At 44.9% G+C, this 13745-nt stretch overlaps 1 pseudogene; it reads right to left on the bottom strand.

Moving 5' to 3' along the window:
• Positions 1-9384: 9384 nt before the first annotated feature.
• Positions 9385-11873, bottom strand: LOC123408920 (annotated as a pseudogene).
• Between the last annotated feature and the right edge of the window lie 1872 nt (positions 11874-13745).

Genomic DNA, 13745 nt, shown 5'->3' with positions numbered 1-13745 from the left:
ATCACCTTCAAGACAGACTTTGATCCCACTGCAGTGGCTCAGTTTTATGTCACAGTCCATTTCTCTCCTGATGCACAGCGTTCCATGATCTGGATGACTGGATCGAAGAAGATGACCGGTTCCTGGACTGAGTTTATGCAGTTCCTTCACATTGACTTTCAGGGTGCTGACACTCCTCTTGGGCTACGTCCTCATGCTACAGCCCCCACCGATAGGGCCCCCGCAAAGGACAGACTGCAGTCACTGTATCTAAGGAAGGGGTGCTTCCCAAGCACCTGGACATCATGCATCGGATCTTTCGCAACACCCTCTTCCCTCGGAGTGGTAACTTTGATGAGGTCCATGGCTACTTGGCTGAGATGCTGTTACTGTGTGAGGAGCCTATGTCTCAGGAGTCTGCTCAGCTGGATATTTCAGATGTGATGTTCACAGAGCTCTGGAACTGCATCATCAATCGTAAGGTTCCTATCTACGGGCCTTACCTGTTCGCATACATTTGCCATAAGTGGGAACAGGCTTTTCCGGATGAGGTGCTCTACGCACAGTCTGATTACATTGTGCATGACCCGATCAGGCTTCGCGTCAAGGACAAGTGGGCCAACCCATCTACATCCTCTCAGCACATGGATACAGATACACAGACCGCTGCTGACAGAGGAACTGCCTCTCAGTCCCGCTCGTGTGCCATGCCATCTTGGGCGATCAAACTGCAGGACAAGATGAAGACACTTTTCTGTATGCAGGCCAAGGGTCAGTACCAGACACATGCGGCTCAGAAGCAGAGCCGCCAGAGGCATAAGCGTGTTCTCAGGACCATGGATGTGGACATCACTCCTGAGGGCACTTGGATGCAGGCTCAGGGGTACCAGTGGTCTGGCGATGAGGCAGAAGAGGAGGAGCAGACCGACCAGGAGGGGACAGACGAGTCTGGTGATCCTGAAGACGAGGAGTAGTTACCTGTGGCATTAGGTGTGCCCCTTTTTGGTGTCTTGTGCCAAAGAGGGAGAGAGTCTAGGATTTGCTTTCATTTCGAACTTTGCATTGCTTTGCTTTATCTCGTATGGTTTGCTTCGAACTTGGTTTGATTCTCGTTTGCTATCTTTTGTGAGACATGATATTATGTGAGATTTATTTCCATCATATACTGTGAGTCATATGTCCCGTATTGTCATATATCTCTATCTTTTTGTTCTCATATTATTCTCTGTGCAAATCCGGTATTGTCATCAATCCACCAAAAATGGGGAGATTGTTGAGGCATAGTTTATGCCTAAGTAATTTTGGTGATTGATGACAGTACCGTACAGGACTAATCGTGTGTGTCAAGGTTTCAGGTAACACTCGTCAACGGCACAAGACGACACGCCTCCTCTCTTCTGGAACGGAAGCACGGCGCTCTCTACGATTCTCTTTATTTGAGTCATAGGAAAGCCGTACTATTAAGAGGGGATCCGTAGTGGAAAGGTTTGGGTGGAATCTATCTTTACACACGCACACTTCACATTCTCCCTTTCCTTATCTTTTGGAGCGGCCCTCGCCTATTCGTCTCGATTATCTCTGCAAAATGGTCCCCAGCGGTAGTACCGCTGGACTGCTAGCGGTAGTACCGCTGCATCCAGCGATAGTACCGCTAGCCAGCGGTAGTACCGCCCCTGGTCAGCGGTAGTACTTCTCTAGGTGTTTTGTTCCACCTACCTAGCGGTAGTTCGTGGACGGACCCTTTTGCGAAGACTTTCCCGGCGGTAGTAGTGCTTGTGCACTACCAAGGGGCCAGCGGTAGTACCGCTGGAGGCCCAGCGGTAGTACCGCTGGTGTCAGCGGTAGTACCGCTGGAGTGCCAACGGTAGTACCGCTGCAGACAGTGGTAGTACCGCCAGGCAACGGTAGTACCGCTCCGGCACAGTGGTAGTACCGCTGGTACTCGGACAGAGAGTGGGAAAACGGTCTGATTTTTTCCCCCACTATATAAAGGGTTCTTCTAGCTGAGGAACCCTATCTCTTACCTCTCTAAGCTCCATTGTTGCTCCAAAATCTCTAAAGTGCCCGATCTCTCTCCCTAGCCAATCAAACTTGTTGATTCTTTAGGGATTGGTTGAGAAGGCCTAGATCGACACTTCCACCAAGAGAAAAGTTGATTCCCCCACCAATCCCTTGCGGATCTTGTTACTCTTGGGTGTTTGAGCATCCTAGACGGTTGAGGTCACCTCGAAGCCATATTCCATTGTGGTGAAGCTTCGTGGTTTAGTTGGGAGCCTCCAAGCTTTGTGTGGAGTTGCCCCAACCTTGTTTGTAAAGGTTCGGTCGCCGCCTTCAAGGGCACCTATAGTGGAATCACGGTTCCTTGCATCGTGCGAGGGCGTGAGGAGAATACGGTGGCCTTAGTGGCTTTTTGGGGAGCATTGTGCCTCCACACCGCTCCAACGGAGACGTACTTCCTGTCAAAGGGAAGGAATTTCGGTAACACATCCTCGTCTCCATCGGTTCCACTTGTGGTTATCTCTAACCTTTACTTTGTATTTGCTTATGCTTGTGACTATATCTTACTTGTCTTAATAGCTCTTGTTGTTAGCTTCTATAGGGTTCACCTCATTGTCATATTATTTGTGAACCCGTATAGTGTTTACCTTAACTTGTTAAAGTTAATTAAAAAGTGGTCGTTGTCTATTCACCCCCCCCCCCCGCTCTAGCCAACCATATCGATCCTTTCAACGGTCCTTCTCATGGCATCAGGGTTATGGTGCTAGCGTAAGAATGAAAGATACTCATTCACCGTGATCGCTTGTTCCATAAGGAACCAGGTGCTAAACAGGGGTTTATTGGGGCTCGACGGGTGTTCTGGCAATTCCGGGTATTGGACACGTGACCAGAAATTTGGGCCGGAAAGGCTTGTGGAGGTTAGGCTGGGCTAGGGAGGGTTTCCAATCTCGAGTAAAGCATAACCTCTATGGGTTGCGTGTAGTTAAGCATGGTATAGTTAGTGTCTTCAATTTCAGTTGTCCGTCGAAGTGGATCCATGGTGCATCTTGTCTTGCTTGTCTTCAGTTGTCGAAAGGGGTGAGAGAGAGTAACGCCACAGTGGAGAGTGCCTAAGCGGTTCTACAGTGCGAGTGCAATCAAACAAGTGTTTGAAAGTCAACTCAAACATCAAGATGAGGCAGGTGATATAATCATGGGCTTGTTGCCTAGAGCAGAAGTGCGACTTATATCAGGCGCAAACAAACAAAAACAAGCAACACACAACATGGTCCCATCTGAACCATTTCACGGACTCGACTTTGCATAAGGGATTTACGACTCATGCTACCCTAGGGGTAATCGGACTCGACAGTCGTGCTTGCTTCGCGTTCCGAAGAGGAGTCCACTAATTCTTCTGGACCTTCTCATGGTGTGGCCACGTCTCATGTGGTTGCTTGCTGAAATGACTCGGGTTGAGTTGAAAGAATCCTTGATGATTTCTCATGTGGTGAGTTGCCAACGAAGGTGATTCTTATTGGCTGTCGTTGACAGGGTCTTCTGTTGTATTTATATTCTTGCCATTGTCTTCTTGCCTTCCAAGGCGTTGAGAGTTCCAAGTGGACAACCGTTATGCGATGACATTAGCAAGGCATGATAGAGTTCCGACCTGTCAATCACTTTGATCACAATATCGACACCTAGAGCGGGGGATGAAGAGAACCGTTTTCCTACTCACTAAGGTGAGGCGGACCAAATGGCGAGGTTCTGATCCACTAGTGGTGGTCGAAACAACCTTAATGTTGATAGGGTTGCTCTATTAGCTATGGAGATCATTGCCTTGCACATATAATGTCCTGATCATCGTAGGTGACGGTGGCATCACTCCGGATCAGTGCTGAGGGTGTCACCATATTTTGGGCCTCGATGTCCTCGTTCCTCATGAAGGTACTCATGTTGGTGTCTTCTGGTCGTAGCTTGTCATCCTTGTCCTTCAGTACATGGGTGGTTGCTTGGAAAGATTGCCTCCTTCCAAGTTGCCTACGAGGATTTTAAGTAATCCCATGGTCAGGCATATGGGTGCTAGCAGCCATTTGTAGGTTTTGATGAAGCAGACGAGGAGTGTCAAGAAAATAAGAGTTGAAGTGCTAAGGCAAAAACCTTGTTTCCTTCGAGAGGTGAGAAAGATACAGGTTTGTAAGTACTTTTGAAGGGTGTGGAAAGCCCTTTTATCCTAACTAACATCCGTGCTAACTAAGGGCTTCCTACACTCACGATGGCTCTGATACCAGCTCTGTGGGGGCCAGACTTATGAGTCGAGATCGCCGAATGAACGTGCTTAGTGATCCCCAGGATCAATGCTCACTGAACACACGGAAAATGAATAACAAGAGTCTTACATCCATACATATCGTTTTATACAATAAATGACCCTTGCGGTCAAGTCTTACATATAGGGCCTTCAGGGCCAACACACAAAACTGGACAAATAGCTGAAATACTGGGCGAAAGCGTGAGCCCATGCAATCAACCTTAACCTACATGCATTCTGACTAGGAAGCGTCCTAGCTCGCAGGAACGTCACCAAATTACTCCTCACCTTATCCCGATCTCTCATACCTGGTCAATAAAATAACTAGTGGCAAGCCAATGAGTGCTTTGAATGTACATGCAAACAACCCATGATATGGATAATGCAGTAGGTACGATAATAAATGTAAGATGCAGTATTGGTGGATAGGAGCTTAACATCAAATAAACATGATCATAGATGGACATGCAACATAAGCTAGATGGTAGTTAGAAGAACAGGTTACAGATATCAACATATCTGCTAAGGGTTGAACACTCCGGTTCACCCGATATGCCAAGTCACCAAACTTGGTCATATCCACTCTTTCACACAACTCCTTGAACACGAACACTCACACATGGTTTATGCGGAAAACGACTGGACGTAGTTTAAGCAGCACCACCCAACCGTCCTTGACCGTGGACACGACTATTCGAATAGTTTTACACTCTACAGAGGTTGTACGTTGTACCCACGAGATTCGAGAACCTTCTGTGTCTTCCACGACTCGCGGTATATAATATACCTGAGGTAAGTACCCGATCAATGCCTTTCCCCTGACAATCCACACAATTGGTACGCATCCCACATGATGTACGTCTTACGAGCACCGACTGTGGACAGTATCATCCATGCGGGGACCAACGGTGTGCCCAGAACACGTAAAATCGGCATAGTCGCCCTACCTGGAACGACCCCGTCACGAGAGTGACCACATATCACTCCCGCCACTAGTAATGTGGCTCTTTGCTAGCACCAACCAGAGTAATCAACAAAGCTCCGTCCCTTAAAAGGGTAACATGGTCGCACATGTAAGGTTGGGATGGTCGACAAATCATAAATCTATTCCAATTTCCGAAACCACTCACACCAAATTACCCGGTGCACCACTTCACCAAAAGTGGCCCCTACCTCATCATCACCCTCGGGCATTAGTGGCACCCGACGGGGTTTTCATAAACCTTTGATATATACCATCATCATGCTCATGCTACTAATATGATTGGGTCTACTTGTCATCATGATATTAGCGTTATCCTCATAGGTTGTAGGATCATGCTCGAAATGCAAGTGCTCTGGAGGATCCATCGGTAACATCACTTCAATGATTTACCGAATACTCATGATCACATGCAACGTGAGTATTTCCTTTACTAGCTTCCAATATAACATATGCTCAAACATGGTCAAAGGGTTGCTAGCCTTTGCTCCCATATGTCCTCGGGGTCTTCGAGATCTTCCGGTCCAACTCCGAGTACTCCGTCTACTCTGTCAACTATTGTGGGAAACCACAGAGTAAGCCACACAGCAAGCAGAAACAAAAAGTGCTAAATAAATGTAATTTATAATTTTCTTGGATCACTCTGGTCATAAGAAAAATACCTGAAGCTTGCTATAGAACGTTTGGACCATTAGGGATTCTTGAATGGATGAAAGGAAGAATAGGTGATCCTTATAGAAGCCTACAGAAAATATTGTGACAAAAATGAGTGGATGCACTCATTTAACAAAGCATAATATTAGAGACATCTAGGAAGTTGTTTCATGGTATTTGGAGTTGAGGTGAATATTCTAGGGATTTTCTGAGATTGGATAAATAGCAAAAGAGGGCTATTTATTTATTGCAGCAGAAATAAGTCATATAAAAATGTTGACGAAGGCTTCAAAAATAGGATATGATTTTAGAAGACTCTCGGATTTGGATTGACTCCATTTGGAGTTGATTTGAAAGCTATAGGAATTTTGAAAGGGGAGGCGCAGAGTGTTTAAATCTGTTTTTGAAAAACAATACAACATAAAAGTTGTTTGAAAAAAATGTGCAAATCACATATTTGGATAGCCCTAGATTTTAGGAACCTGCAAGAATTTGAATCAACCAAATTGGAGTTAAAAATGATTTTTCTATAGAATTTTGAAGCTTCTGGAAAAAGAAAGAGGCACAGAAGGGGGCCACCAGGAGTCTATTGCGCGCCCAGGCGACCGGTAGGAAGGTGGACCGGCCCAGTTGCGCTAGCTGACCAGCGAAGCGGTCATGTCGGAGGCGCCTTCGCGGAAGGCGCTACCGCAGCACGGGAACGGCCAAGGCAACACCCGCTTCCCCTTACGGGGAAGGGCCCGACCGTTGAGCCACTGACCGACGGGCCTCGCCGGTCTGCTTCGTCTCCAACCTCCCGCCCGAGCTGGGAGAGTGGGGAGGCGGGACATGGTCGGGAGCCGGCGCCTATCCGACAACCCAGGCTGCCCCCGGGGTAGCTCCGGCCACCAGGGAGCTCAAGGCGACGGCCGACACTTGCGTGAGTGCCCGTTTCTGCCAGGAGCTGTGGTGGCCACCCGACGAGAGGTCGTGGGAGAGGTGCTCCGGCAATAGAAGGGAAGAGAGGAGAGCACCGGAGAGTCGACGGGGGTGCAGGGGTGCTCTAGGAAGTCTCAAGGAAGAGGGGGAGCCTGGCATTGCCCAGGTTTTGGAGGTGCTCCCGATAGAGGGCTTCGGCCATGGAGGAGGGGAGAGGGCTCGAGAGGAGGAGAGGGAGCTGAGGAGATTGCTGGGAGGGAGGAGGAGCTGAGTGGAAGCCAGAGAGGCTCGGGGACAGGAGATAAGAGAGGGGAAGGAAGAGAGATAGCTCGAGAGCTCTCGGGTGCTCCTGGTGCATGGATGCCACACACCCCAGAGGGAGGTTGGAAGCTAGTTGGTGGGTGGAAACGCTTCGAACGACCCAAAGGAAGGGCAGTGACATACTGACACAACTTGTAATTGTGCAGAGCAGCCATATTACAGGCCAGGGTGGTGGTCACCACCCCTTCTACGTGTCCAAGGCCACCCCTGGCCAGAGCAAGGTGTCAAATATGCATGGCATGTGTGCCACGATGCACTGGTGGGGTTTGGACCAAATTAGAGCTGGTTTGAGTTGGCTTTGGCTGTGGTTACTTAAGATTCCAGTAGGAAACTTGGGGTTGTCTTGGTGGTTTTCAGAGGGGGAAACTTGGGGTGAAACCATGTCTAGAAGCATCTTGTATGGAAGTACTACACAACTGCAAAGTTTTAGCTTAAGCAAAGGAGGGTAGCTAGTACTTGTTGTACAAAGCTACATTTCAGCCACAATTCAACTTGTAGATGCGCTGCTCATTTTTCCTCCATGAACATGCCATCTCTTGGTTTGAAATGATGCCTTGGGATGCTAGGGATCCTCTGGAAAGAGATGGGGGCTTTGGCTTAAGCAGAAGTGGGGCAAGAGGGGTAAAATTGGTGATCCAAGGGTGAAAATGAGAAGTAGTTACATGGAGCCTCTCTCCAATAATTTACCAGAGGTAATGGCAATGCTATTGGAGGTAAAATGTAACTATATAGAGATGTGGTATAAACTTGAGCTCAAGGGTAAAAGTGGAAGGGGTCAAAGGAGCCAATTTGGTGAGTGCACACAAGGTGTTTGATGAGTGTCTGAGCTACCAGATGGACTTCAGTTGATATGAAACTTAATAAGATCAAATAATAGATGAAAATAGGTTTAAACACCAAATTTGGGATTTGGTGGAGAAGGTTTCCAATGTAGACTTGGAAAATCCATGAAATGGACAGAAATTTCTTTCTTCTTACAAAACTATTCAAATCAATTCCCACAAATCCAATATTTTGTGTGGGGGCATTATTTGAGCATTAAAGCATTTCCAAAAAGTTTGGGGTCAATTGAAGAAACTTCATAATGTAAAGTTTTCCAAAGTCCGAAATCAACACACAGAGTTTTGAGGTGTTTGGGACAAGTTCGTCTATTCTCCTTGATGCACCACTTGTGTGGATGCATTATTGGAGTATAAGAACATGTCCACAAAATTTGATCACAATTGGAGACACTTGACAATTTAGAGTTGCTCAAATTTGGATCTGGACAAATAAGGTTTTAGAATAATTATTGGATCAAATCAACTTGGATTGCGATGAAAATTGGCAAGATCATCACATATATCATATGTGACATGCTCGTATTTTACAGGAATTTATTGAGAATATTTCTTATAGAAATATTGCAAAGGCTTGAAATAGCGAGGAAGAGTTTTGAAGGGGTTTTCCTAATATTTTAAACATGAACACGTGTTGAAACTCATATATATGGAATATATATGTCCACTAATTTTCCCTGAATTTTCTCAAATATTTTGAAAGCAATAAAAATAACTTTCCTTCATAAGAGACCATTTCTGGCCTCACAGGAAGGCATTTAAATAAAATACTAAAATAACTTTTAAAATAATAATATTGTGGTTTTTGGAAGCCATTTTGATAATGGGTTTTAAATAAAATGATTGGTGCAAAATTAATTTCCTAATTTGAGGACTTGTTGTACAAATCCCATCTCAGGGCTTTTGAAAGCTTAATTCACAGAAATGCTTTTTGTGAAAATAATATTTGGTGAAAATAGTTTCTCGTGCTAAACACATGGTATGATCGTTAGGACGGGTTTGGGTCAAGGATCTGAGTGTGGAGAGTAACAGGAATTGTTGAGAATCAAACATAGGCATACAAGCAATCAAGGAAGCAATGGTCACTTCAAGCATCACAAGCATTCACAAAAAATTTAATTGGTCCTAATTTTGAGAAAAGCCAAATCAGTCAGCAGAGTTGAAAACATGGTGTTACGCATACATTATATTATTTTTGTTTAAGATCTTCTTTTACCTTTTAATTATACATCCGTACTGTTCACCGGTACAAAACAGTCTCCACTCTATTATTTCCCTTCTCAATGTAGGTTGCACATGTTCTGTTGCTTGACCCAAGTTTGCTTTCAGACATTTGGTATGTCTCCGTTATGTGTTATTGGATTCTCATGTGGTTGGCGGACTTTCCTTCTAGTACACTATTGTCACTAGCTTGTTGGCGTTGATGCTGGTGTTAACCGCCTTGGTCCCGGGCTTGGAGTGCATTCTACTTCCCCGTTTGATATTATCGATGCTTCCGTTCGTGTTGTGGGCCATTTCATTGACCTTGCCTTATTCTCCTGCTATGCTTTCCTCTTCTCCTCTTCAATCCTGATTATTTCCATCACTTCTAGGTTAGTAGGATAGTGCGTTATGAATTTTACTCTACAACGGCCGCAAATGGGTTTGGCTCCGTACCTTTTTCCTTTCTTCTCAGAACCATCTTTGATTCAGTCTCCTTTTTCGTTCCCTTTGAGCCACTCGTCGGAGGGTTTTTGAGAGTTGTGTACATGGATTTTTCCCCGTGTCTGTTTCCTTAGCAAGTATCGTCATGACTTCCATTTTCATTTCTTGCATACACCCTAGTAGCACATTGTATGCTTTGTCTTTTCTACAAGTATGTGAACATATATATGACAACTCTGGATAGGCGAGGTTGAATCTCATAGTTTCATCATCTTGTGCGGTCATGTTGTTACCTTGATTTGTAGCCAGTACTTTCATGTTATCTGATACACCACTAGTCCATCTAGGGGTGATGATAGATTTTGGAAGGTGCTCACTCATGCCTGTTTGGTCCATAACCTTAAGTACGTGGCAACACTGAATTTCATCCCTGCTCATCTTCTTGCAGCTGCATGTGTATATTTCCTTATGCGCATTCACATCTAACCTGAATTCAGACCTATCGAATTCATCATCTGGGTATGGTTTCCATTCTTATTCTTTCGATGAGATCATTTTTAAAGGGTATTGCCTACCTTTTGCCAGGTCGTGGCACTTGTAGTATGTGCGGTTCCGCAGCTCTAGCTGGAATTTTGGGGAAACTTCATTAGTGTACATTTCCCTTGCTTCTAACTCAATTGGAAAACCTGTCTACCATGATAGTGTCTTCTTTTTTTGATGTCGTTTGTTGTCAATCGTGGCAATGCGATTTTGCTGAATGATGTGGTACGCACCAACAAACCTAGCTATGGTGTTTTTTGTCGTTCACGTAATTTTTCCACATCGAATTTCTTCTCTCAGTACGTGTGGTTGTTGATGAGAATGAATAAATGCAGTCCTCGAAGTAGGCTAGCACCTAGTATGTACGGAGTTCCCACGATGTATCCAGGTGCTTGTTGCCTTCTGCATCATATTTTAAAATCGCTCTTCTGCACGAACTTTAACACTCGTCTAGATTTAGTGAGTTTTTGACTATTAGACTGAGCTCATCAGAAATCCGTGGGTGTTGCACAAACACTGGTGTGTTATTTTCCATCATGTTCTTCCTTATATTCCACCAGCAGAAACTATGCCTGATCCTCGGAAATGCTTGCTCTATTACCGTCTTCATCGCCTTATACTGATCTTTCATTATGTACTTCGGTTCCTTTCCTCCCATTACCTCAACAAATGCACTTAGGATCCATTTGTATAACCCTTTTGTCTCATCCTTTAGGAGGCCTATTCCAAAAAGGACGGTTCACACATGGTTGTCAACCCCTATGATTGGTGCAAATGGTAACCCATAGATGTTTGTAGAAAATGTTGTGTTGAAAGACATGAATTCTTTGTATAGGCCATAATTCATTTTGTGCAAGGAGTCCATAGAGAACAGGCTTCGCACTGTGTTGTTTCCATCAGTCCCCTCCATGTGGTGGAACCTCGCCCTCTTCCTCTACATTTCCGCAAGTAACTTCATGGTTTTCTCGATGTGTGTGTTCCTTCCTCCAATCCTGTCCCGGCATGCAATGTTGCCTATGTCAATCGTGTTGAACATAATTTCCCACCTCGGTTTATCCATCGTAGTGAAGATCTGCATGACTTTCCTTGGCTCTAGCCTTGCATTATGCAGGACCTGGATAAAGAGTTTCTCCTCTGGTCTCATGTTCTTATAGCATCTCATGAATTTCAGCATCCAGTCAGACGGGTGTAGCACGTGGTTGTGCTCTAGGCGTATATTCCCCACGTACCATATTCCACTCAATGTCCTAGTCATGTTGTTTCTCCTTCTGTGCTTCACAAGTCTCTTGGTTTTTTTATTCGCACCTTCCTTTGTGCATCAGAACACTTTCTTGTCAATCTGATTCTCGGGACCTGCTCTTCTGGTGTTTGACCGCTTCACCGAAAAACCGACCCTCCTGGCATATGTGCAGAAGAACAAGAAGTCATCATCCCTTAATTTGAAATGCAATCCATCCTCTCTTTCACGTTCTTGCTTCACTTCCTCAATTGACGGGAATGTGTTTCCTTTGAACATGTCGTCCATATCTTTCTCTTCTTGTGTTGCCCTCCCCATGTCAATGTTGTCTGACATGTCTTCGTTGGGGTCATGATTGTCACTTGAGATATCGTTAGTTTCATGGCCAGGTATTAGCTCATTTCTGACATAGCTGTTGTAGCTCGGTTGTTTGTCGGGTGTGAGAGCGACATTACTGTATGAGGTCCAGTCCATCACCAAGTCCACTTCTCCTATGTCGCCATATCGAATGATGTTCTCTCTTTCTCCTCCGTCATCTTATCTAATGGTGTTCTCTATTTCTCCGGTATTTGTGGTGCTTCTACCACAACATGTGTGTTGTCACCATAGCCGTTTCTGTATAGTACTTGCTTCTCTGCAGGTTGTTTTTCCCTTAATGGTGGATGAAGAAATCTTCTGTTTCTTTGACTCATCTGTCATGCTCCGTGCCAATTCTTGCACATATTGCATACAACAAATTAGATATTATAGGTAGTTGCGACATATGCATCTTATTTTCTTCTATAGAAGGTCTTAAACATATGTTTGTATGGTCTATCATTTGTGCCACTCACTCATATTTTATGTGGTACACCAGAAGAACAAGTATGCTAGGGAAATACAAACCATGGTTTTCGACAAGAACGTCCGTGATGTAAACCAAAAGCACATGTTTATATCAGATAGGATGCATGGGTGTGTATGCAGCAGATCCATGGGGTGCGTGTAGCAAAGGCAAGACCGTGCTTGTGTTTGCACTTTATAACCAGAGAGGCACAACCGTGCGTCTGTTGCACTTTACACTCAGAGAGGCACATCCGTGCTTCTCTAAGAAGTTTACATATAGAGAAGCTCAATTGTGCTCATGTTTCCATTGGAAACTAACGAAGGCACAAATCTGCTTCCTTTTGCACTCTACACCTAGAGAACCACATCAGTGCCTCTCTAAGCACTTTACACCCAGAGACGCACAAATATGATTCTCCCCCGTGTTATGCTTCGGTTTGCACTATACAAGATGCTTGTAGAGTGCAAAAAATATTTGTGTAGTCAGTTGAATTACATAGTTGTGTTATCACCTTTCTTTCCTCGTGTCTCTCCTTCTCAGAACATCTTGGCAGCATCCTCCGTGCTTTGGAGATTTTGCTGACAATTTTGAATGCCATAGGAGATCCTATGGAAGGACCTTCATGCGGAATGCCAATGGTGCTCCTTTCGAAGGACCTTGGCTCGTGCTCTTTAAATTGGCACGAATATCTCCAATCTATTGGAGCCTTTGTTCCTAGCATGAACTGGCTTGAAGTTTGTTTGCTTGTTGGGAGGCCTATGGCACACAAAAAGACAAAGAAATTTTCATGATTAAATTAAAATAACACAAATGCTTCACATATTTTTCATTTGTTCAACATTGTTGTCACCTCTCTTGTTTTCTTCTACTATAGTCCAGTAAAGATTCTTCCTCCAATAATTGTAGTTGTTGGTGGGATACTCGTTGTGTCAATCATACTTGATGCTTCATCATTTGTGCTTTTCTTGCCAATATTCCCTGTACCTCCATGAATGATTCTTCTATTACAATGTACCTTTTCATCAGGACCATCCGAAAACATGCATCCATCAGACCGTCTGATCTGCGCTTTTCTGCAAACGACCTTGTGTTTTGAAGCACTCCATCATTAGATGCACATGTTGTTGGGGCAGGTTGCACTCGATCACCTATGGGTCCATTGGCCCCTTCATGGTTCGGTAGGGAGATCATGTTGCACAAAGAGCAGAAACTACAAGGCAACACAACGAGGGACTCGAGGCGTTTACCCAGGTTTTGGCCGCTGAAAAGCGTAAAACCCTCCTCCTTCTTTGGTGGATTGATTCGGGGAAGACGAATCTCGCACATTGTTCTACCCCGGAAAGGGTTGCCGTGGAGAGCTTCCTTGTGCGTACAAATGTACTAGGGTCCGAATCCCGTGCTAGGTTGCCTTGGTCCTCCTTCTATAGCTCAAGGGCATCCATGGTGGCAAACATACATGATTAGATAGCTAACAGTGCTATCTTACCTAACTCTAGCACTCGAGACAAAATGCCATAAAT

Source organism: Hordeum vulgare, chromosome 7H (genome assembly GCF_904849725.1).
Source record: "Hordeum vulgare subsp. vulgare chromosome 7H, MorexV3_pseudomolecules_assembly, whole genome shotgun sequence".
NCBI classification, from domain to species: Eukaryota; Viridiplantae; Streptophyta; class Magnoliopsida; order Poales; family Poaceae; genus Hordeum; species Hordeum vulgare.
Note: the sequence above shows the minus strand (reverse complement) of the source record. Positions and strands in the feature narration are given on the sequence as shown.